Source organism: Protopterus annectens, chromosome 2.part1 (genome assembly GCF_019279795.1).
Source record: "Protopterus annectens isolate FY-2018-M chromosome 2.part1, PAN1.0, whole genome shotgun sequence".
NCBI lineage: Eukaryota > Metazoa > Chordata > Ceratodontiformes > Protopteridae > Protopterus > Protopterus annectens.
This window is the reverse complement of record NC_056729.1, coordinates 1,990,137,473-1,990,163,759: the sequence shown is the minus strand read 5'-3', so window position 1 is coordinate 1,990,163,759 and position 26,287 is coordinate 1,990,137,473. Positions and strand designations below refer to the sequence as shown.

At 38.8% G+C, this 26,287-nt stretch overlaps 1 long non-coding RNA gene across 1 annotated transcript in view; it reads right to left on the bottom strand.

Annotated features, from left to right (window-relative positions):
• LOC122794817 overlaps positions 1 to 8,732 on the bottom strand; it is a 30,414-nt gene extending 21,682 nt beyond the window's left edge. The window contains exon 1 of the long non-coding RNA XR_006363716.1: positions 8,677 to 8,732. This is a non-coding gene — a long non-coding RNA (uncharacterized LOC122794817). The remainder of the gene's footprint in view (positions 1 to 8,676) is intronic.
• Positions 8,733 to 26,287: the final 17,555 nt, after the last annotated feature.

Here is a 26,287-nt window from a genome sequence, read left to right as displayed (position 1 = left end):
TGGAAAATGTATTAATGTTGGTATAAAATATATAATTTCTAAGACAAAAGTGAACAAAAAAGTGCATAATCAGTGTGTTGTTTTAAGAATGCTATCAGAATCATAGCTGTATCTTTTTGTACAACATTTTTATTCATTAACAACTTAAAAGATAGGAATAAAGAGGGAGAACGAAGGGGTACAAAGAGATGTAGATAAGTCAGACAGACCTACAAGTCTAATTTTATTATCAGTTATCAGTTACTATAAACATTGCACAGAGTTGTAAAACATGCAATCAGGCAATTCCTTCTATTTGATTATAACTATTCTAACAGATTTAAAAAATCTAGATTAGATCCTAGAGAATATGAATTGTCAACATGTGATTACTATGAAAAACAACTGCTATGGGTCAAAGCGAAACTAAAACTTAAAATGAAACATGGTAGCATACCACTGGTACTTAAAAGGAAACAAGGTAGCATGCCACTGGTACTTAAAATGAAACATGGTAGCATGCCACTGGTACTTAAAATGAAACACGGTAGCATGCCACTGGTACTTAAAATGAAACACGGTAGCATGCCACTGGTACTTAAAATGAAACACGGTAGCATGCCACTAGTACTTAAAATAAAACACGGTAGCATGCCACTGGTACTTAAAAGGAAACAAGGTAGCATGCCACTGGTACTTAAAATGAAACATGGTAGCATGCCACTGGTACTTAAAATGAAACATGGTAGCATGCCACTGGTACTTAAAATGAAACACGGTAGCATGCCACTGGTACTTAAAATGAAACATGGTAGCATGCCACTGGTACTTAAAATGAAACATGGTAGCATGCCACTGGTACTTAAAATGAAACACGGTAGCATGCCACTGGTACTTAAAATGAAACACGGTAGCATGCCACTGGTACTTAAAAGGAAACAAGGTAGCATGCCACTGTTACTTAAAATGAAACACGGTAGCATGCCACTGGTACTTAAAATGAAACATGGTAGCATGCCACTGGTACTTAAAATGAAACACGGTAGCATGCCACTGGTACTTAAAATGAAACACGGTAGCATGCCACTGGTACTTAAAATGAAACACGGTAGCATGCCACTGGTACTTAAAATGAAACACGGTAGCATGCCACTAGTACTTAAAATGAAACATGGTAGCATGCCACTGGTACTTAAAATGAAACACGGTAGCATGCCACTGGTACTTAAAATGAAACACGGTAGCATGCCACTGGTACTTAAAATGAAACACGGTAGCATGCCACTGGTACTTAAAATGAAACACGGTAGCATGCCACTGGTACTTAAAATGAAACATGGTAGCATGCCACTGGTACTTAAAATGAAGGAGGACCTGCCACCTGAGTGTTACCTGTCAAAGGTGACATTCAACATAAACATTCTGCCACCATCACTAAGCAACAATTGTTCAATCACCTTTACAGTTGTCATCCATTCTATACAATTACGCCAATATTAGGGGACTTGAGAACCAGAGCAACACAAATATAGGCAAGTTCAGAACCTTTCTCACATGGTATCATGCACTCTCCTTACATGACCCTAATACAGTGGCTGTAAGCCTAACCAACTTTCTACTACAGCTGTAAGACAAATTCTCACTTATCCACATGCTTTATAATCTCACCAAAACTGAATGGCTATCCACTGAACTCAAACAGACTCCCACAACTGACAACTCCACCTCTTTTCATAGTCTTGCATAACCTAAACAAGAAGTTCATCAGAAGGCACAACAAATCTCCAAACAAAGGAACGTTATACCCTCTGTACAAACACCATTCAATGTGGTTCATCAAAACTTTCTCCAGTGGATTTCCTTAAAGAATTTGGCAATCTCCCATCAATAATCTCCCCACCTCCCAGAGATCCTGCGTTATCCAACCCATCATCATTCATCCCCCTCCTCCACTTCAAATACTTACGTCCCAAAGAAGTCTCTAGTCTGTTTCCACTGACACCCCTCCTGGGTCTGAGAACATAAAGGCCTGGTTCATATATCACTGCAGACAACATCAATGGCTTCCTCTCACACACATATAATGTATGTCTCACAAAAAGCATAATACAGCAGATTTGGAAAAAATGCCCTAATTAAACTCCTCCTAAAGTACAGCAACCCAAAAAATACCTCTCACTTCCATTCAGTATCCATCCTCCCAATTCTGAGCAAACTTCATAATAATATAGTCTACTCCCAACACTCCCTCTATATCTAGTAACACCACTTGTTCTCCTCCAAACAACATGGACTCTGGCCTGGAGGAAGTACTAGGACAGCACTTTGGCCTCTAACTGATGATATCCTGCTAAACTTGGAGAGATAGGTACCCTGTTTATAGACCTGACAAAGACATTTGACATCATTGACCACTATCTTCTCCAAAACAAGCTAATTGAAATTGGTGTCAGTCCAGACACAACTTCCTGGTTTAAAACCTTCCTCACTGACAGACTCTTAAGAGTTAAAATAGGACCCTCTCAATCAGAATCTGCATCTATTACCAAAGGCGTACCACAAGAATCCATTCTTGCCTGTCTCATCTTCTCCATATTCATTAACAGACTTCCTTGTGACCTCCCCAATCTCCCACTTATCCTCTGTGCTGCTGACATGGTCATTTACTGATCAGGTCATTCTCACACCAACATTTAAGTCCAAGTCCAGTCAGACTTACATGAGCTCCACCAATGGCTCATAAGCAATAAACTTCTTTTCACTCCCACCAATAACAAAACTAGTTTTTGGAACTCCGCAGAAAACTCTGCACTCCTTAACTATATTTGACCTACACAACTATGTCATAGAGACAACCTCCACCTTCAAATACCTAGGACTTTGGCTTGATCAGTCATTAAACTTTCATTTTCACATGGACAAAGTTTGTTTGTGTCTTTCAGCTTTTCCCAGTTAGGAGTCACCACAGCGGAACTCCGGTCCGCTAATGATTGGTAGTGGATTTTTATGTACCGTGTTACCAGCCCTGATGCACAACCTTCAACGAAGGCACACCCCATTCACGTATGCCTCCACACAGAAGACGCTCTAGCTGAGAATCGAATGGGACAACGTCTTGCTATGAGGCGATAACTCTACCGCAGCACCACCACCGCAAAGTGAGAGTCAAAATAAACTCACTCCTCTTATGGGCCAAACAGATCTTCCCTTTTCTATCCCAACCAGCCAGGGCACCCATTGGCAATGGAGTTCTCCTTTCCCAACTTGAATACGGGCTTCTTATTTTTGCTTCTGCTCCCAAGAAAAACATTGCCATGCACAACACTATCTCTGTCAGCATCTGCCAATTCATTACAAACTCCCCTTTCTGTGAGCATCACTGCATCACCCCTAGAAAAAGCCAGATGGCTAACCATAAAACCCATAAAACAAATATTTTACCTACTTTTAGGATCTCAACTCTATAGACTACTCCAGCTGTACACATTTACTTCCCTTGCAGGTAGACCTCATGTAAAAAACTCCTCATATAACTTCAGTCACTACTCACAAGCTAACCAAACTCCACAGCATTGTACATGTTTTCTCCTGTCATGCACATATGCTCTGGCAAGCTTTCCATATCAACATTATGGAAATCAACACTTATTCCAAGTTTAGACTGCAGCTCAAAAAGCACTTCTTCATCCAAGCCAAATGTTCCTGCTACAACGGAGGACATATCACCTATCTCCTTTCCAACTCTCTCCCCCTCTCTCAAGATTCACTGAAAATGTACCTACTTTAGAAACTTATATATTGTGCATTATACTCTGCTTGCTTGTACATTTCACTGTGCTTCTTCACTGGAATGTACATGCACTTTTTATGTAATTAGTCTGAACTACTCTGTTATTGCTCGCGGTTCTGTATTTTTTAAAGCGTTTTGTATTTCTCCCAGGCTGAGCCTGAAATTGGTCAATACAGATCACTGGAGTAGTCTGGTAAACACATATAAATGAATAAAGGGATAAGTAAATAAAGGAGGATATCATTTCAGAGATGGGTGTCTTCCTAACGTCTAACTGAGGCATGATAATTTGACAGCTTTCCCTCAGTTAGAGAAAGTCGAACATCTACATGGCCAACTATCCATAACACATTACAGAGTAGCTTTGTTTCCTTAACTTGCTACTTCAGTGACCTGCTGTACATTATTATGAGCAGAAGATGGTGTACACATTCATTTCTCTGTAGTGGATAAAAAGCCGGTGGAAGTAACATTCTTTGATCAGAAGATAGGAAGCTGCACAGGGTCTGCGAGGATGTGACTTACCAAAAATGCATGCACTGCAGAGAAAGGGTTCTGACCACAGATGACAGCAATTTATAATGACCCTAACAGTACAGACCCTTAATACATTAGCTTCTGAATAAAAAGTGAGGGTTAGGCTCAGGGCCAAACCAGCAGACACTGTGTATGATGCTATATCATAACCTTCTTATGAATCACACCAGTCAGTTAAGGTATTTGCCTCCATTCTTCCAGATTTTGCCTGCTCTCATCTATGGCTGATCTTAGTTTAAAGTTCAGGCTTGGCTAGTTGGACTGAGATGGAAACATGATCTTTTTAGCAAGCTAATAGAACACTGTACAGGGAAGATAAGGGCTAAAAAAAGAATTCAAATGAGTATTGCAAAGAAGAATAATATACAAGAAAAATGGTCTTCTTCTTCTTTCGGCTGTTCCTGTTAGGGGTCACCACAGTGGATCATCTGTTTCCATTTCTTCCTGTCCTCTGCATCTTGCTCTGTCACACCAACCACCTGCATGTCCTCCCTCACCACATCCATAAACCTTATCTTAGGCCTTCCTCTTTCCTCTTACCTGGCAGCTCCATCCTTAGCATCCTTTTCCCAATATAACCAGCATCCCTCCTCAGCACATGTCCAAACCAGTGCAGTCTTGCCTCTCTGGCTTGTCTCTAAACTAACCAACCTGAACTGACCCTCTAATATACCGATTCCTAATCCTGTCCATCCTCGTCACACCCAATGCAAATCTTAACATCTTTAACTCTGCCACCTCCAGCGTTGACTCCTGCCTTTTTGTCAATGCCACAGTTTCCAACCCATATAACATAGCTGGTCTCACTACCATCTTGTAGACCTTCCCTTTCACTCTCACTGGTACCCGTCTGTCACAAATCACACCTGACACTCTTCTCTACCCACTCCACCCTGGCTGTACTCTCTTCTTCACCTCTCTTTGACATTTACCATTACGCTGAACTGTTGATCCCAAGTACTTAAACTCATCCACCTTTGCCAACTCTACTCCCTGCATCCTCACCATTCCTCTATCCTCCATCTCATTCACACACATATCTTCTGTCTTACTCCTGCTGACCTTCATTCCTCTTCTCCCTAGAGCATATGTCCACCTCTTCAGGGTCTCTCTCAACCTGTTCCCTACTCTTACTACAGATCACAATGTCATCCTCAAACATCATAGTCCACGGGGACTCCTGTCTGATCTCGTCTGTCAACCTGTCCATCACCACTGCAAATAAGAAAGGCCTCAGAGCTGATCCTTGATGTAATCCCAACTCCACCTTAAACGCATCTGTCACTGCTACCACAGACCTCAGCACTGTCGCATCACCCTCATGCATATCCTGTACCATTCTTACATACTTCTCTGCTACTCCCAACTTCTTAATGCAATACCACAACTCCTCTCTAGGCATCCTGTTATATACATTCTCTAAGTCCAAAAAGACACAATGCAACTCCTAACTTTATACTTCTCCATCAATGCCCTCAGAGCAAATATTGCATCTGTAGTGATCTTTCCCGGCATGAAACCATACTGCTGCTCACTAATCATCACCTCCCTTCTTAACCTAGCTTCCACTACTTTTTCCCATAAATTCATACTATGACTGATCAATTTTATGCCTCTGTAGTTACTACAGCTCTGCACATCACCCTTATTCTTAAAAATCAGTACCAAAACACTCCTCCACTCCTCAGGCATCCTCTCACTTTCCAAGATTTCATTAAACAATCTGATTAAAAACTCCACTACCATCTCTCCTAAACACCTCCATGCTTCCATAGGTATGTCATCTGGACCAACAGCCTTTCCATTCTTCATCTTCTTCATAGCTGTCCTTACTTCCTCCTTGCAAATCTGTTGCACTTCCTGATTCACTATCCTTACATCATCCAACCTTCTCACTCCCTCATTTTCTTCATTCATCAGCCCCTCAAAGTACTACTCTGAGAAACAAAACTGTGTGCTTTCCAACTAATGCACATAATTAGTAGTAGTTCATGTTTAAAGTGTAGTGTTTAAGAGGTTATTCCCTGCTTTTGTATCCCTAAACCAGAAAGATTATTAAGCCATAAAAAGTTCAGCAGGATTATTGATTGATTTATTGACTGATGTAGTGTTTGATTCATTAATTGAGTTTGTTAACTGGGATAAAAAAACATTGGTTTCTTTGGACCGTTTTCATATTCGGCTTACTTAACATTTTACTGATTACGGTTGACATTTATCAGCAATGTTTGATGTCAGGGTCTGTCAATAAGCTGTTTTTTGTTTGACCCTTTTTATGACAACTGGGCACTATTTGCCCTATAGTGAAAGCAAAATACGTAGCATGTGTTTTGAAAATAGATCAATCTTGCATACTAGCTGTGGTAATAAAGAACATTCCTCCTTGCTCATGAGTATCCTGTAGTAATACTTCTAATAGCTGACCTACATCTTTTACTATTAATAGATAGTAATGATACTGTTGTTCTTCTTCTTTCGGCTTTTCCCTGTTAGGGGTCGCCACAGCGGAACTCTGGTCCGCTAATGATTGGCAGTAGATTTTTTATGGGTGCCAGCTCGATGCCCAACCTTCAACAAAGGCACACCCATTCTACACATGTCTTTTGAGCGCCACTCAACCATGGGGAGGACATGCAGACTCCACACAGAAGGTGCTCTCACCAAGAATCGAACGGGAAAACCTCTTGCTGTGAGGCAATAACGCTACCGCTGCACCACTGCGGCTGTACAATAGATAGTAATGACACTGCCATGTCTTAATTTTAGGAGGTGCAATGAAATATAAATACTTGGAACTATAGCTCTGCCTACATCTCTGTTTGCACTGACAATGTGTTAAGCATAATAAACACTCTCCCAAGAATCTGACACAAAGTGTCAAAGACAGAATTTTCTACCTATATTCTAAACATATGCAAATCCATTCCTTTCAAAATGACCAACATACAAGATACTTAAATCTAAATGAGCACTATGTATCTTTGAAAAAGATCACTTGCAAATGTATTTAGGAATCTACTGAAAGCATTAATGTGCTCCAGTCTATATAATGTTGTAGTAATCTCTATTTAATTGTTTGGGTAGATAAGATGATCTTAAGGGGATAATCCACAAATGCACTATTTCCTCTATATAATTGTACCATCTCAGCTTGCAGGTGTCTTATCTTTGTATTGCACATCAGAGAATTACTTTAAGGAGACCACCAGTTATATGGAAATGGACATCTCAAGACTTAAAAATCTTCTGAAGACACCTACCTGGGTAAATGTAACTCAGCACATTGAGCATGATGACCACACAAACGGTCCATCTACATGCTTAACTGAACGAACTACTGGAAACTTCAACAAGGCATCTTTATTCCTCCCACAGAGAGGGTACCAGAGAGAGAGAGTCTCCTAGATCTGCTAGCTAAAGTGATTTTATCTGGACTAATCCTTTACACTCTGTTACTGTATTTGAAAGTGGGACCACTTATGGTCTTATTATTTGCAAACTTCAAGCACAATATTATGGTGATACTTAAATATCTTAAATTATTTTTAATTTAAAACAGCTCTATTTTGTTACCTAGGTGAAGTCTTTTTTTTTTGTTTTGCCATCTGCAGGCTGCTCTGTAGCACAGAGGGATGAACGCTTGACTCTTGGCCCACAACTCAGATGACCTAGGGTTGATTAGTGACCTGGATCCTAGAGCACCTGGCTTGGAAAGTAGAAGACTGATAATGCAAGGGCCTGCCTGCCACTCACAAGAGGAGGGCTGTAGTCCTGTGTGCTGAGATGCACACTGCATCTCCATTTTCCAGTGTATGGCGGTACCTATAATCATGTGGCTGGGGCTGGAGGGATATCTTTACTCACAAACATGGAAGGTGAGCTGTAATACAGTTTCATTGCACAACCATCTCTTGTGACCTTGTGAGCATTTTTAAAGAATGTATTGTTATGCATAAATGGAAAACCCCTCTGATGGCTGTCCATCCATAGACAGGAGTGAATAAACAGTAGTGGTCTCAGCAACAGGCTTATGGACTGCAGGTGAGGAGATTAGGAGATGAAAATATGATAAAAAGAAACACTTTATCTGTTTATTGTTATTATTATTTTTTTCAGTTAAAATGATAAGGTCCAAATCTGAAGTTGCAAACCAAGTCTGCTTACAATGGAAGACTAACTGCAGTTTTGCTTGTAAGAATAGTCCCGTGGTCACTGCATCGTCTGCTAATAGCTCTGAATGAGGTTACATGTTTGAAAGAGTTTTACAGAATAATATGATACACGATGACACACTTTAAATTCATGACTTATAGAAATACAACAACAACAATAATAATTAAAATAATAATAAAAAAGTTGTGGTTACTTACAGGCCTTCCTTGGGGTCCCTGGGGTCCAGGGGGTCCTTGATCACCTTTTTCTCCCTTTAATATAAAATATATCATGAATAAAAGATATTTAAAACCGTTGTGCAACACTGTAACTTGAAAACATTATTAAACAGAAGACAAAGTAATATAATCTGCGGATAAATTTATTTTTTAAAACATGTATACTTTATTAAATCTGTAAAGACATAATTCACAATTTGTTAGCAGATATAAACCCTTTAAAAATACTAGCAAAATTGTTAACCTCTGCTGGTGGGAAATTAAGGACAGCTGGCTTCTCAAGCATTTCAAATCAGGTTAATAACTTTTAACAAAAAACAGTGGATGGGCAGAGTTTGAGAAAGTTAGATTCGCACAAGTAAACACAATGTAGCAATGAAAATATTGTATCAGTCAGGAAAAGTGGAAATTCCAAGGATGGCAGTCTAATAATGGGGAAACCACATCTCAGTAAAAAGTAATGCATTTAATCTTATTTCTGCAATCTCAACTCTCCAAAACTGCAGCACAATGAAATACTTTTTTATTTTACATGACAAAACGGCACTGTAAGTCTGTGGTTGTACAAGTCATTTTTTAAGCTTTTTCAGGGGTTTTCACTTTTCCCAGTGGTTTTGTGACCATAGATTTAGTTTATATGAATAAGGCATACCCCAGCAAGCACACACACACACACACACACACACACACACACACACACACACACACACACACACACACACACACACACACACACACACACACACGTATACACTTACTCTGAACAATGCATTTTAAACTTCCCCAACAATTTCACAGTTTTGTCAAATCAGATGCTTTGTTCAGTGAGTTTCATTCCTCGAGTTTACTGGTGGCTCATTATGAGCTGACTTCTTGTGGTGGAGCCATGCTAATATAGACTTTGTACTTGGTTTGTAGTATAGCAGTTATGCTAATCAAAGATGAAACTGCATTATATTGGAACATGATATGTCTAGTCACCCTCAATTTAATTATTCAACTATTCTATTTGCATATTACCCTGAAAAGCAATACTTTAAAACCTAGAAGTCAACATTTATTGAATTCTATTAAGCAAGGGCATGATCAGATGATTTGCTTTATAGCATTTGTCACAGGTTCACAAAATAGCTTGACACATATTGTTGCTCTACAGAACCCACACTGTAAAAGTAGCCGACTCCAAATCCAACTCCAGACAAGTGGCAAGTGGAGTACCTCAGGGTTCAGTCCTGGGACCGCTCTTGTTTGGCATCTACTTCGCAGAAGTACAGGCCAACACTAAGGGACTCTAACTAACAAAGTTCACAGATGACTGCAAACTGGGAGCCATTATTGAATCCCCAAATGACGTGGATATTCTACAAAAGGGGCTTACAGAAACAGATGCTTGGTGCCAGAGCCATGGGCTCAAGCTCAATGCCAAGAAATGTATAGTTATCCCCTTTGGGAAAAAACATGTACCTGTGAATTACCAGATAGGTGGCAGTACACTAAACACCAAAAATGTGATAAGAGACTTAGGGACAAAGGTGGACAGTGGTCTCACCTTCGATAACCACATCACTACAACAATCAGGAAATCCTTCTATGTGGCACACCTCATCACTAAGGGCTTTTCATCCAGAAAAAAGGAGGTCATTGTCCCACTGTACTCATCCCTCATTAGACCCATTATAGAATACAATGCTCCGTTTACTATGTACCTCACAAGACATCTGCAACAACTGGAAAGGCCACAGAAATACCTCACTAAAAGAATCACAGGCCAAGAGCAGATGCCCTATGCTGACCATCTAAAAAAACTCCAGCTGTACTCTGTCCCATATCGTCTACTCAGAGGCGATCTCTGCTTAACATACAAGGCCATGTCAAACCCAGAGCTGTTGGACAAGCTACACTTAAAGAAATCCCAATCCCTCAGTGCCACATGCTCCAGGGATCTAAACCTTTTCATCACTATGAACAAAACATGCTGGATGGATAGGTTCCTGACCCAGGAACTCCCCAGACTCTGGAACAGACTGCCCATACATGTCAAGCAGAGCGCCTCTTTGGCCCTCTTCAGAAGGAACCTTGACGTTTGGATGGGAGATAGGAAATTCACCCCGGGGATCATGTCAGTTGCCCTGCTAGACAAGGGTCCAGGGAAGTAAATATTGTGGGAAGAAATAGCCAGGGAATTGTTATGGCTAGGCTTGTATAGGCCCTAGGGCTGATAGCTTAGTACCAACCTATGAACCTATGAACCTACAGACATTGGTTTGACTACACTTTTAGTTTTAAAATAAAATTGCATCTCTTCTTTATTATACAGGTTACATCCTCTGGTACTTTATTACAATATTAAGCTAAAGCATGATTTTGTATACTTACATTGCTCTTCAGAACCTGCATTCCCCCTTTATTGCCAGTGCACACATGAGGTTTGACTCAGAACAAGCGAAAGGCTATAGAGGGGGAACATGGAGAGAATTGAAAGCACAAACCTACTGCAGTGCTCATAGGAGGAAGGAATGTTTTTGAGATATTGGTAGAGGAAGTCTTCCTGGAAGGTGATGTGTAGGAATGGGAAAGGGATAATAACAAGATACATGTCAACGATCACAAAGCTGCTTCCTGAAGACAGTTATCAGACCTTTGGCAATTTCCACTGATGATTTACAAAAATAAAATGCAGTACTGAGGTACCGGTATGAATGCATGGAAACTGTTTTGCTGGTGAAGTTTAAAGGAAGGGAGTCCACTGGCTTTTTACCTTATCATAAATATAATTATGTCATGGCAACAATGGAAATAAGGTGTACGTTTGAAATTTAGAGTGTGTTTGAGGAAGGATTAACTTGTCATCTGTAAAAAAAGGCTTTAGTTTGCTAAAAATCAGTTAAAATCTCAACAATTGTGGAATTGGAGTTGTGTATGTAATTCTGTTTCAGGGAAATTGAATGCATACCCATCTCTCATGGACTCCTTTCAGCCTCTGCAATCAATAAAGTGGGGATTTGAGGTTACACAAGTTACTGGTTATAAGGATGGCAATGCAGAAGGTGGAGAAGTTGCCCTCTGAAGAGAGTGTGGAACCCGGTAGACATGTTTTTCTCAGAAATTACTTGTAATGCAATGTATTTCTCTGAAAGAACATGGTTTTAGACTGTTCACTGTCTTTGTTTTGTTACTGATGAATATTATGTGTGTTTTATAGTTGACAGTTTATATGTTATTATCAACAGAATTAAAATAAATGTGATTTAATGTGGGAGAGGATAGGTGTCTATGGATGCTGCAGCTGTAGCATGACGTGGTGAAACAGGTAAATCTGAAGATTCTAGAAGGATATACTACTGTCTCTAAAAAGGGAAGAGGGGTGTACTGGGTTAAATCTAAGGCAGCCAGATAGGCATTCATTGGCAGCATAGAAGTGAGGCTGGTGAACCGTTTATCTGAGGAGGTAAGAAGATGTTATTTGGTTATATGATGGGTGGAAAAGAAATTAAGCAATGTTTTTCAGGTTCTGCAGTAAAAGAATAGATGACAGAAGAGGAAAGGAGCTGTTGGATATGCAGAATAACAAACAAATAAAATAAACAGAGTATCATTGACATAAGATAAGGAAAGTCTAGAGGCTGGAATGCTGACAAAGGTCTCTCTGAAGGACAGGTGGCAGAATAGAAAGAAGGCCAGGTGAAAAATGATGGAGAATGACTTATATGGAGGCAGAAGAGTAAGCACAGGTACACCCAAGGACATCTTGTCAATGTCCAGCATGGGAGGGCCATTCCTGGGGAAGGGATGGCTATGGAGGCAAGGTAGTGTTTCTTTCTTTATGCATGTATTTATTTGTCTTTCATTTGTTAACTGGTTAAGCAGACTGGTCCTTATTCACATTATTGCCATGACCCAGTTGCAAGAGCAATGCTAAGTACAATATATGTGGGTATAGTAATATACTGCTATGACTTTGGAGAGGGGGAAACAAAGAGTACCTAGAGAAAATCCATGCAGATGTGAGGAGAACATCCAAACTGTACACATATAGTGCTAAATGCCAATACTAAATCTTGAGACCCTGGCAGTGTGAGGCAGATGTCTTACAAATGACCCCCTGGAGAAAGGGAAAGGGATGCATTAGGATGGAGAGAGAGAAACGTGCTCTATCTCATGAGGGGTGAAGAGGCAGAGTGGAGGGGCTGGTATATGCAAATGGAGGGAGCAGGAACAGTTCTCCTACAGGAAACCTGCTTAAAGTTGACAGCTAGCAAGGGAACCCATAGAAAAAGAAATTGAGAGTCTCTAGATTTTAACAATGTGGACAAGAAATTGTGTGAATGGTTGGGGGGGGTGTACATTTCATTAAGTAGCTGCTTGATGCAGAGGGAGATGGTGGATGATGTGGGAACTGGTGCCATAGGACCAAACATGGAGAGATTAGAATTTTTGTGGGTCAAATAAGTATCGCCTGGGCTACTTGAAACTTTCTTCTGGAGTGTGCAGCAGTACAGAAAAAAAGGATGATGGATGGCCGTGACACAGGAACTTAATGATACCAATGGATGCTAAGAAAGACAATTTTTCAGTAAGGTAGATTATAATGAGTTGGAAGTAACGATTTTCAGTACTGCTTTCAACCTAGAAGGAGATAGATTTTTGGGGGATAGGTACAAGGAAAAGTGGGAAGATTCATTTACTGAGGAAGGGAACAATTGCACTGCAAGGTTAAAAAGGTTTCTAATATGGCAAGATATGTGGCGCTATATAATGTTATGGAAATCCAAATTTTTGGAATATTAAATTCCATAAAAGTGAAAAGTTAGCATGATCCCAATATCATGAATCAGAAAAAGCATAAAATAGTTGTGGAGGGGGGCTTCAGCTGTTCTCACTCATCCCAGCAAATGTAATATATGATCAATCAAGTGCTATTTTGTTAGCGAGGACCAATCCCATTTGATGTTGCAGTCAGGCTGAGGTGTATGGCTGTCCTTCATTTTGATGGCATTCAAGAAATACTAGTTTAATCAAGTGGGGAGATGGGTAGATTGAATATAAATTACTGAAAGGTATATTTTGTATCTTGTGCATGTCACGGTGGAAACTGTGTTGAGAAATATAGAAATGAAGGGTAAGGCATGGAGGTAGAATGAATAATGCTCAAAAAAGGATGACAGAATGTGTTGGAATTTGTCTGTTTCTAAGCAAGGGAGTGTGTGTGTGTGTGTCTGTGTGTGTGTGTTTGAGTGTGTTTTTGTGTGTGTATGTTCCTGTCTGACTGTCTGCCTCTCTCTGTTACTTTACTCTGTATCTATATATATATATATATATATATATATATATATATATATATATATATATATATGGGTCTACGGTCGACAGGCCATATGATCGACATCCATTAGGTCGACAGTTCATTTGAGTACACAAGCATGTTATGGGGGTCAGCCCACCCCCCTAACTATATATATCAACACAACATTGGGGAGGGGGGCAAATCTGCCTGTCGACCAAATGAACTGTCGAACAAATAAGTGTCGATCATATGGCCTGTCGACCATCTCAGGTAGACCCATATATATATATATATATATATATATATATATATATGGGACTAGTCTGTATGGTGAACTGGTTAAAGCTTAAATGATCATTGTGCTTTTATCGACTATTGGAGTAATCTAACAACTTCACTGTGTTGGAATGAGATCATGAAGCAGAGCAGATTAAGAAGTTTCTCCTTTTCTCACTGTTGTGCAGTGTTGGAATTAGTGCACACACACACACACACACACACACACACACACACACACACACACACACACACACACGCACACACACACACACACACACCTACATTTATATCTCTATTGGTCTCTATTGATCTATGTATGTATTTGTCTGTCTGTAAAATGAAAATGCTTTTTACTAATGAGTTATAAGCGTGTTGGTGTCCAACAGTACTTAGTAAGCTGTGTTAATATCTTGCCCTTATTTCATCTGGGCTTTGTCCTCACAACAGATGAGTGACTTGGAACTGGCTGTGTTGACTCTTGGGACCGGCGGTTGTGATAGCTGTTTTTGTTGACAGTAGGACCTATTCCATCCCAACCTCTTCTATTCTGTTGCCATTCTGCTTACTTTAGGAGCTCTGCATATGTGTCAGTATGCATGCGTGGTGCATCTGTGTGTACATGTGCATGTTTGGGTGCACACACATATATGCTGTTATGTTTCTCTGCTTGTGCACAGGAAGATGTTAGATACAGTTTGATTCCTTACAAACTTTGCAACCAGATGACTGAGGGATGCCATAGAATAGCAGAATGAGATGCTTGCATGCACCCACACACAGATGCTTGGGTCCTAGAAAAGGGACATTTACGCAAATAAGTCTATTATAATGCCCAGAATGGCAGCTGTCAAAAGATGAGAGAGATAAGAATAAATCACTAATTACTAGACTATTAATTAGGGTATCATACTTTTAAAGCTGGCTGCCATAAAGGATTGTGGTAGGGTTTGTGAAAAAAAAACAGGATGCCAGTTGGCAACTGATGACAGAAGTATGACATTTATGGTGAGACTGAAAAATGATAAAGAAGCAGGGATTGTTGTATCTGACATAAATAAAACATTTGGTTTGAAGGAATGGAGGCTTTAAGGAAGTTTACAAGGGAGATGGATTAGTGGAAGATTTCTGTAGGAAAGTAGGTTAGGGCTATATAAGAAACTCTTACTTGAGGTTTTCTGGAAAAGGGTGCTCTATATAGGTCAAGTAAGAAATGGGAATAAGATGGTAGCACTCATTTCTCACATCTGTTCTAGTCAGTGATGGAGATTTGGGTAAGGATGGGGAATAAGAGAAAGACCTCCTTCCATCTATCTGTAAATTACTGCGTTCTATTGGTACTAAAGGTGAGAAGGCATTAATGAACAATATGAGAAAAACTCATGGCATCTGAAAAATGGCATCTCTGTGCTGTAATCCAGCTAAGATGAGATAGTCTGCAATGAAGACTGTGGAAAAGAAAGTGTGGTAATGGTGATACAATACGTGAACAAAGCAAACTATCCATTTGGTGGCATATATGGTCCACTGAAAACAATGACCTTATGTAAGGAGTTACAGAATACATTTGGTGTAGAAGGAAGGTGTTATCATTAGTCCAGAGAAGGGGGTGGTATTTACCAGGTGTAATTTATGCAGAGACATTTACCATTAAAGGTAGATTTCAAGTGGATAAAAACTTCAGAAAGTCCATGAGTAGTTTACTTGGTGCAACAGAAATGTTGAGATAGACAGCAGCACACTGTGTGGGGCAGGGGTGATGTAACGGACTATGTACTGGCATATAATACAATGCAAAACATAAGACAGCAAAGGGCTGCTGTGTTATAAGAGCAAAGGATGGTAAGGGATATGAGACTGGGAGGGGGAGGACAGGGAATAAGATACTGGAGGTTGGCCAGGCTAATACTTGCATAACTAGGCTGAAAATAAGGAAGGTGGCAAAGCATATTAAAAAGGTGGTGCATGACATTTACAGCAGTTGTAGTCACTGAAATTGGAGTCATTCATGCAATTTAATGAAATCCCATTTACATCAAACAGACACTACTTTCAGCAGGACTGCAGTAGTGTGGGGGTAAGAAAGTCTCCCCCTTTTCTCCACATTTGTGTAGTCCTATACTTAGTAAACATAGGCATGCAAGGGTTTGTGGGGGTGCTCTAAAAAAACTGCTTCTCTTGTTCTATTTTAAATTCAGTGTTAAAGTGGAACTTATCACATGTCACCTCTTTTTATTGATTTGCTTTTCATGGTTTAAAGTGTTCAAGGACTTACTATGAATTCATTAAGGCATTTGTGAGATATGAGGGGTTTTGAAGAAGATATGAAGGACTAAAAAGTGATTGAGAGAAAGGAAGTAAGTAATTAATTTAAGAAGAAAGCTGGATAGTTACAATTTAGGACAGATGTGAAAGTAGGAAAAGAGGAGATAATTTTAGGGGGTCTGCGTATGCACAGGAAATATCATGGCATGACAAACAGAATGATTGTATTATTTAAAAAAATGCAGTTAGAGGGGTTGAGGGACATGCAGGTAAGGAAGAGATAAGAAGGATGTGTGCGTGGGTGAGTAAGATTCCTCTGAGATACGGTGCTGCTTCTATAATATGCATGGGTAACATACACAGGCATTGTAAAGAAAAGTATATTTTATGTGGGTGTTACAGACCTGCCAAATAGGTAAGATGGCTGAGCAGAAAATGAAATTAGTAGTAAGACAAGCTGGTTGTAAGATGAGAAGGAGAATAATGACCTTGTGATCAGCCTATGGTCAGCATTCTTACTGGTAGTACACTATTCCCATGATGCTGTGCAAAGCAGGTAGCAAGGAGGAAAAAGTCAGGAGCTGTACAAGAGAAATGACGATCAGTGCTCTGGAGGTCAAATGTCATATTGTATGAAGGCAGGTATAGGGTGTTAAGGCACAGCTGAATGGAGCTTTTATTGTATCTTAGATTGAATGTATAAGTAGCAGAATATGGGCGGTAAAATGCTTCATGTGTATGAAAATTGTGGCAGTAGCTTTAAAAGAGGAGGGTTATGATGCATTTAAATCAGAGTACATGTTTAGAGATGGCCGGTGGGAGAGTATAGTGGAAAAGTTTAAAATTAGACGTTATTATGACTATAATATATTGTTAACAATGATTGGTGCACTTAGATGGGCCTATATATCAGTACAAATCATGTTTAAGATATGATGCATATAATATAAAAAATAAGCATCCTCTCTTTAACCTTACAAGGTTAAATGCATGTTGACACACACTGATATATATGTGTGTTGCAGCAATTTAAACATTTCATTTGAGGACTGCCTAAGGTAGCGAATTGAGGGAGTGCAATTTTCCGTGGCATTGTGAAGGCATTTCAGAGAATTTACATGCATGTTTATGCATTTAATCAGCAGTGGTTTGACATAATTCTTCCAGACATTCTCACATGTACCTTTTGACATAATTCTTCCAGACATTCTCACATGTACCTTTTGAAGTAATTCTTCCAGACATTCTCACATGTACCTTTTGACATAATTCTTCCAGACATTCTCACATGTACCTTTTGACATAATTCTTCCAGACATTCTCACATGTACCTTTTGACATAATTCTTCCAGACATTCTCACATGTACCAGTCTTAATGTTTTCTTTGGCACCTGAAAGCCAGTTGGTTCAGCACCACATCTCACAACACAAAATCATAAAGCAAAGCATCATTTGATGCAAATTCTTTAATGGACTGCAAACAAAGTCAAGAAACCCCTTGTACAGAGAAACTAAACTGGTTTCTATGTGAGTAATATCTTCATCAGTAACATTTATCCAGTTCCATAACACATAAACTTTATACAAAAGAGTAGGCATCATAAAATAAAATAAAAGTTTATATTGGCCAACATACAATACTGTGATTCTAAATGATAATTCTAATACGTTATTATATAACTAACAGTATAAAATATTATAAAAAAGTCAAAAATAGAAAAGTATGGTAAATAGTTTATCAAAAACAGAAGCAAAGAAAAATTCTAACAATGTGCACATGTTCTGTTGCAAACAGGTCTATTGAAATCTAATGGGCAAACTACATATTACTTAAAACCTGTCAAGTTTGTTTGTGCCTTTCGGCTTTTCCCGGTTAGGGGTCATCACAGTGGAACTCCGGTCTGCTAATGATTGGCAGTTGATTTTTACGTACCGGCTTGCCAGGCCTGACGCACAACCTTCACTGAAGGTACGCCCATTCACGCATGTCTCCAAGCAGAAGACGCTCTAGCTGAGAATCGAACCGGACAGCGTCTTACTGTGAGGCGACAACGCTACCGCAGTACCACCACCACGGGTAAAATCTGTCAAGTAATTGGTCGATATTTATGATAGCTAAATTATTTCTTTGCGAAATGAGGTCAACAAGCTAGTTGAACATGGGGATCAATATAGTGTAACTCATATTTTGCCACCAAATTGCAAGGAAATAGAGGCAATATGGTTTCTCTTGATAAAGATCTTTAACGTGAGAAAATACAAAAAAAATTAATTGAGACATAATGGAGCACAAATAAAATAGGCAATTTAATTGGAGATGTTATAAATCCAAAATGGTTTATTATTCAGATGAAAACAGTGTTTCCAAGAAAAGACCAATCATGAACCCTGTTTCAGTGAATGTGCTTCCGATTCTACATGTTTCAGATTCTTCTGATAATATCAATTTTACAGACAAGACTTCCTCAGCTAATGATACTTATAGTGAAAATTATTCTACACTAGACACAATCACCCTGTAGTGAAAATTATTCTACACTAGACGCAATCACCCAAAGGCAAACTTCCTTTTTATAAACACTCTAATTTGGGGGGAGGGAAAAAACATGGGCTCAAAGAACAGACATTCCTTATTTTTCAATAAATGACGGTGGAACAGAAACAATAGACTCTAATGATTTATTGCACAATATTTCTAGCTATTCACTAAATATTGCTGAGACAGGTTTAAAAATAAAGTTTAAAATTTTTCACATACCAGTGTCAGAATTTCATTATGTAAAAGACATGGTGGTGGTGCTGCGGTAGCGTTGTCGCCTCACAGTTAGATGTTGCCCATTCGATTCTCAGTTAGAGCGTCTTCTGTGTAGCGACATGCGTGAATGGGCGTTCCTTCTTTGAAGGTTGTGCATTAGGCCCGGCAAGCCAGTACGTAAAAGTCTACTGCCAATCATTAACGGACCGGAGTTCCGCTGTGGCGACCCCTAACCAGGAAAAGCCGAAAGACACAAAAAAAAGACATTAAGATGATTTGTGGAAAACTTAATTTACAAGGACTTGTTTTCATCTAAACCCATGTCATCTTAAAGTAATGTTTTTTTTTTGCTTGTTTTAATAAATCTAATTTTCATCTCCCTTATCAAAAATGATTCTATTTTTAAAAGCATATTTATTTTTAAGATCTGTACAAACTGTTTTATACAGAAAAGGAAGGGATAGCCTTTCAGCTGATAAAAGAGCACATTTAAGATCCTTGCTAAACAATAACAGTTGGGTCAGTTCACATGCTGACAAAGGTGGGTAGTGTTGTTTTGTTGCAGCTGGACACTTACCATGAAAGAGCCTTTAACCAGATGGTTAATGTTACCAAAGGATGATTTATGATAATATTTCTAATTAAAAAAAGACATACATGTCTTTTTACAGTCTGTTCTAGAGGAAGGCATAATCACTAATAAAATGAAAAAAGTTACCTTGAGTGTAGGGAATTTAGACAATCACCTGGTAGAATTATTATATCAAGTGGTGAATCCCTCACTGAACTTTTCTCAGCACTTTTAAATTTTATTTTAATCCAGTGTTTCTTAAGGTTTGATCTAGGTTACAAAATAGCAGAGATTTTCTCCAGTTGATTTAAGATGTACAATTGGAAAATGAATGGCATATTTGCACTTTAGATGTAAAGTCTCTATGTGCCTGCATTCCCCATGGAGGGTCTCAGTGATTTGGAATATTGGTTAAATACATAACAAATACACAGTGCTGGATTTAATACATTTTTACTCATCATTGCAGAACACGTTTTAACAAAAATGTTTTCTACTATAACCATACATGTTACTGACAGGTAATGGGGCGGCAATAATGGCATCCTTGCCCCCATATAGGCATACCTCTTCATGGGATACATACAAGAACACTTAAGATATGATGAAACGCACAACTTGTATCTTAATGCAATGGACACGTGGAAAAGGTTCCTTTATTACTGTTGGTTGTCTGGAAGTCTAATATTATACAGTTAAAGGAATTTATTATATATATGAGTGAAAATAAGAGGGCTATTCAGTTAGCACTGACTTTCCACAAAAATAAACTGCTTTTCAAGATGTTTCAGTGTTAAAAATATTAACAGAACATTAAGCCCTGAACTGCATAGAAAGTGCTTTAGCAAACATTCCCTGCTTTCATCAACCAGATGTCATCCAGAGCACATGGTACAGTGCATTCCAAAATCACAATTCAACAGACTGAAAAGACTTTCCTCTGAACCATGAGATTACAATGATACTTCTGATGATTTCTGCTCGAAGTTTATTTTTAGGGGGTACAACTTGTTAGTGATTAATCAAGTTAAGTATGCAGCTAATCAGATGGATATAACTTCCTTGATTATATGTAAGAAAGATAGGGGTGGTTTCATTAACAATAAACAACACAAATTTTCCCTGATGTCTACGTATGGTTCCAACATTAATCTGATAAAAGGAATATTGAACAAACATTGGTACATTTAAAAAAGATCTTTTTTCTACTGGCAAGTTATCAGATACCTCTAACATGAAATTCAGACAAGCTGGAACAATTTTAAAGTTTATAGCAGTATATATAATAGGCCTCAACACTCATAAGTTCATAGGTTCATAGGTAGGTATTAGGCTATTGGCCCTAGGGCCTATATAAGCCTAGCCAAATGGTACCCTGGCTTTTGCCACCCAAGAAAATTATTTTCCTGTGCCTCTGTCAAGCAGAGCCACAGAAGTGACTCCCGGGGTGAACTTCCTATCTCCCATCCAATCATCAAGATTTTTCTTGAAGAGTGCTAATTTGGAGCTTTATTTGATATAGATAGGTTGTTTGTTCCAGAGTATGGGAAGTCTCTGGGACAGGAATCTATCCCTCCAGCATGTTCTGTTTATTGTGGTGACAAGGTTTAGGTCCCTAGAGCATGTCGCTCAGAGGGATTGGGATTTCTTTAAGTGGAGTATGTCCAACAGCTCTGAGTTTGACATAGCTTTGTTTGTTAGGCAGAGATCGCCTCTGAGTAGACGATATGTGACAGAGTAAAGCTGGAGTTTTTTGAGACAGTCTGAGTAGGGCATCTGTTTGAGGCTGGTAATCCTCTTTGTGAGGTATTTCTGTGGCCTTTCCAGTTGTTGTAGATGTCTTGTGAGGTACATACCAAAAGGGGCATCTATAATGGGTTTAATGAGTGATGAGTAGAGGGGAACAATGACCTCTTTTTTCCTGGATGAGAAACCTTTTGTGATGAGGTGTGCCATGTAGAAGGATTTCCTGACTGCTGTGGCGATGTGATTATCAAAGGAGAGACTACTGTCCACCTGTGTCCCAAGGTCTCATCACACTTTCGGTGTTAAGTAGACTACCGCCAATGTGGTAGTTCATGGGTACAGAGTTTTTACCAAAAGGGATAAAATGCACTTTTTGGCATTGAGCTTGAGGCCATGGCTTTGACACCAGGCAGCTGTCTCAGTGAGGCCATTTTGTAGGATGTCCACATTATTAAGAGTTTTGATTATGGCTCCTAGTTTGCAGTCATCTGTGAACTTTGTTTGCCAAAGACCTTCTGTGTTAGCCTGCACTTCAGAGAAGTAGATACCAAACTGGAGAGGACCTAGGACTGAACCCTGTGGTACTCCACTTGTCACTGGTTTGAAGTTGGATTTAGAGTCTGCTACTCTCACTGTGTGGGTTCTGTCAATGAGCCAGTTTGCAACCCATCTTGTGACATAGGGATTTATACCTAGTTTAGTGAGTAATTCCAGAGTGGGGGATGGTGTCGAAAGCCTTGGCGAGATCTATATAGGCTGTATGAACCACCTTACCCTCATCTACAGCTTTGGTGACTGCTTCAAAGAAGTCTATCAGGTTTAGGAGACATGATCTGCCTTTTACAAACCCAAACTGGGTAGGATCCGGAGTTTGGAGATTACCAATGTCTTTGTTTATAAGTTCCATGATGATACGTTCCATAGGCTTGCAGACCAGGCTCATTAGGCTAATGGGGCAGTAGTTCCCGGGGTCTGTGGTGGCTCCCCCTTGGTGGAGTGGGATAACCATTGTTGTGCACCATTCAGTGGGCACAAAGCCTGAGGTGAGGCTATGGTTGAACATGGTACTTAGGTGGGGTGCCAGTTAATTCTGTAGTTTATGTAGAACACAGCCTGGGATGTTGTCAGGTCCCATGGATGCTGTGTTCTTGGCTTTGGAAAGTGTGTTTTTTACCTTTGCAGCCGTGATTATAGGAACTTTGAATTCTTCCTGTATAAATATGGGCCCTTTAGGGGATGAGAGAGGGGTAAAGTTACCACTGAACCTATCTGCCAGGATGTTGGCAATATCAGTTGGTTCTGTGTCATTGCACTGTAACTCAGAGCACTTCTGAGTGTTGCCATTGTGATTCTTGACATAGCTATAGAATGTTTTGTGGGTGTGTTTAGAATTAGTGGCAATTTTGTTTTTGTAACTAGCTTTGGAGGATTTTATGAGGGATCTCAGCTTCTTACTGAGGCTAACCACGGAGTTCCTCAAATCATGGGATTTTACTCTTTTTGCAACAGTTTCTTTCTTCTGTTGTAGAGGTTGTTTATGGCAGGGGACCACCAGATTGGCTTCCTTTTTTTGGAGGATAGCATCTTGGTTCTGTTAGGGATTGCACGATCCATGCACTCGTGTAAGTGCTTATAAAGTGCAATTGTATAGGATTCAGCAGTCGCACCTCTATTGTCCGTCAGCATGTGCCAGAGAAGCAACAACACTATGTTACTCAACAGTTTTCACTTTACTTTTCCAAAGAAAAATATAAGTATTCAGTGAATCCTAAGTCATCCATCTAAGACAGAAGATGACAGCACAGAGAATTCAGGAAAATTTCAACAGCATATGCTCATAGTTATAGAATGTGCATATTGGCCTTTGTAAGATAGCGGACAGATGACAAAACTATATGATATGTTAAAGATGGCTGAAACTGAAGGGGAATTCATGTGAGTCAGCAGTCCTGATTGTCCCAGAGAGTTAGATAGCTATTGAGCATATGTAATGCATAATAAGGGGTTCCTATTGGAATGTCGAATATTCAATTGTTCGACTCACTAAAGGTCGACCTTTAATGATCGAATGATTAAATATCTGAATGTTTGTAAAAAATGATTGAAAAAAAAAAAGAAAAAGCAAAGGATGTAGGCAGGGGGGCAAACCCATTTGTACCCCCACACCCCCTGTTACTTAAATATATCAACTCCGAGATCACACTACAGCATAGGAAAGGGAAACCTTCCCTTTCCTGTGCTTAACTCTGTTAAAGTGTGATCTCTGAGTTGGTATATTTAAGTAGGGGGGTATGGGAGTGCAAGGGGGGCTTGCTTTAATTACATTTTCGAAGTTTTAGTACAATCATATGTTGTTGACCATATGGTATTTGAAGTACTGAAACTTCGATAATGTAATATGTAACCCATAATAAGTTATGATATAGTAATACTTTACTCTCCATTTGTGTGTCAGTAAGATGTATCAAACCCAACACTTTAAGAAACTTTGTGTTTCTGCTCTACTGGTAGTGATGTAAGATTCCGCTCCAAGCAGCTATGTCTTGATGTACATCTCTCTCTCTCCCTGTTTTAGAGCTGTGTTCTAATTATTCTACTTTAACATTGCGTCAAACTTTATGTTTTTCTGCTGTAAATCCTCTCTTACTAATTACGATATATGTTCAATGTCTTATTTGAAAATAGAGATGATAATGTAAGTCCGTGCCTACTTCAAATTATTTGTACCCACTTGAAACCTATTGCAGGAGGCTAAAAACATTCTTTGTGTCTTGTAAAATTTTAATGATGAATCATGTTCGCATGTATAAAGTTGTCTTTAGCTTTACAGTATATGAAAAAAGATATCCCATGCTGAGCTATTTCAAGTATGATAGTTCATTTCAGTACATTGTAGGTGGAATGGAAAATCTACATTATAAAAAACAGGCTAATATTTACAAACATAGCCTCCTGTATTTTTCTGTATTATTTCCTAAGTACTCCCAAATGACTGGAAGTGGGAAAACAGCTATTTGGCAGTAGTTGTAATTGATGTGCTCTACATGACAATAAAATCTCATCATATTGTAATTACTACAGCAAAACACAAAGGAGCTTGAATAAGTAATCATTCACGCCATGAATGTTGATACATCCAGAGTTTTATGATATATCTTGGGATGTTAACAGTGAAATTAAATATTTGTTTTGCTGCAGGACGCAAAGGATGCTATAGAAGATTTGTTTCTATATTTTACTATAGTTTAAAGTAATCTATCATTTGGTTTACTCAGAAAATGTAATTTTAATGAGGAAGATGTCTTACTGTACCATTTCATTCCATGCAGTTAATGTATGTAGGGTTCTCACCTTGAGTCATGAATGTATATGTTTGTTTTCGTACATGAGCCATGTGCATCATGTTTTGACACCGCACACAAAATGTGCTACTATAGCATCACTGCTGCACAGAAACTCATGAAAGGGTCGAACTATATTACTAGTATCATGTTTCACCACAGTCAGGAAATACTTCTATATGGCCCAGTTAATTTCCAAGGGAATTTCTTCAAGATCCAAATAAGTCATTCTACCACTGTACTCTTCCCTTATCAGATCCATTATTGAACACAATGCCTTCTTTGACATGTATAAATCAAAACACATTGCCCAACTAGAAAGGCACCAATGTATCTTACCAAGAAAGTTAAGTGCCTTAAACCCTTCAACTACCCTGATAGATTAACAGGACTGCCCTTATACTCAGTAGCCTACAGGTTTCTTCAAGGTGCCCCATGTATTGCTTTTTGAGCCAAGAAAGACCCAATCCTTCTTGACCTCCTATTTCTTCATGAAACCATTAACTCTACAAGCACCTGTACTAAGGATTTAAATCTACACCAACAAATAAACAAAACTCACTGGAGAGATAGACTCCTAACTCAATGCATTCCTAGCTTAGGGAATAATTTACAATTACAGGTCAAAGCACTTCTTTGCCTCCCTTTAATGCTAGTCTTGATAACTGGATTGGGAGACACAAATTTACACCAGGGTTATCATGTATTGCACTGCTTGATTTGGGAGGTGATCATGTCTGCTTAAAGGTGTATATAGCTAGGCATCTTATGGTTCTTGCGATCGCTTGCCTAATATTTTCATGTGTTCCTATATTTCCATACACTGCCAGTATATTGCACACATAACATTCAGTACATAATATGCATGGTATAATACACACTATGTTCAAAGTATAGCAAACATATGACTTAAATAAAAATAAATATTTAAGCCCAATTTCATGATTATTTTTTTTTTATTTTTATTTTTTATTTACATTTGAATTCAAACTATTTTAAGGAGAAGATTAAAAGGAGAAAAGCTCCAAACACAATTATACAGTAATAAAAAAAATAATAAGTTCAAAGTAGTAAAAATAAGTACATATTAGTACATAATACAAATATAGCACAGACAGTATATGACAGAATAACTTGTCTCAAATTATAAAAAAATAAAAAAAGGGTGTAAACAAGATACAGAAGTTACAGAGATACACAGACAAGAATTACAGATTAGGTACAGTCATCATGAGGTGATATAAAGGAATAGGAAAATTAAATAGAATAAAAAATAAAATTAGTATTTTAAGTTATAACACAGGCAATAGTTATATAAATACCATAAGTATTATTATACAAATGTGATATA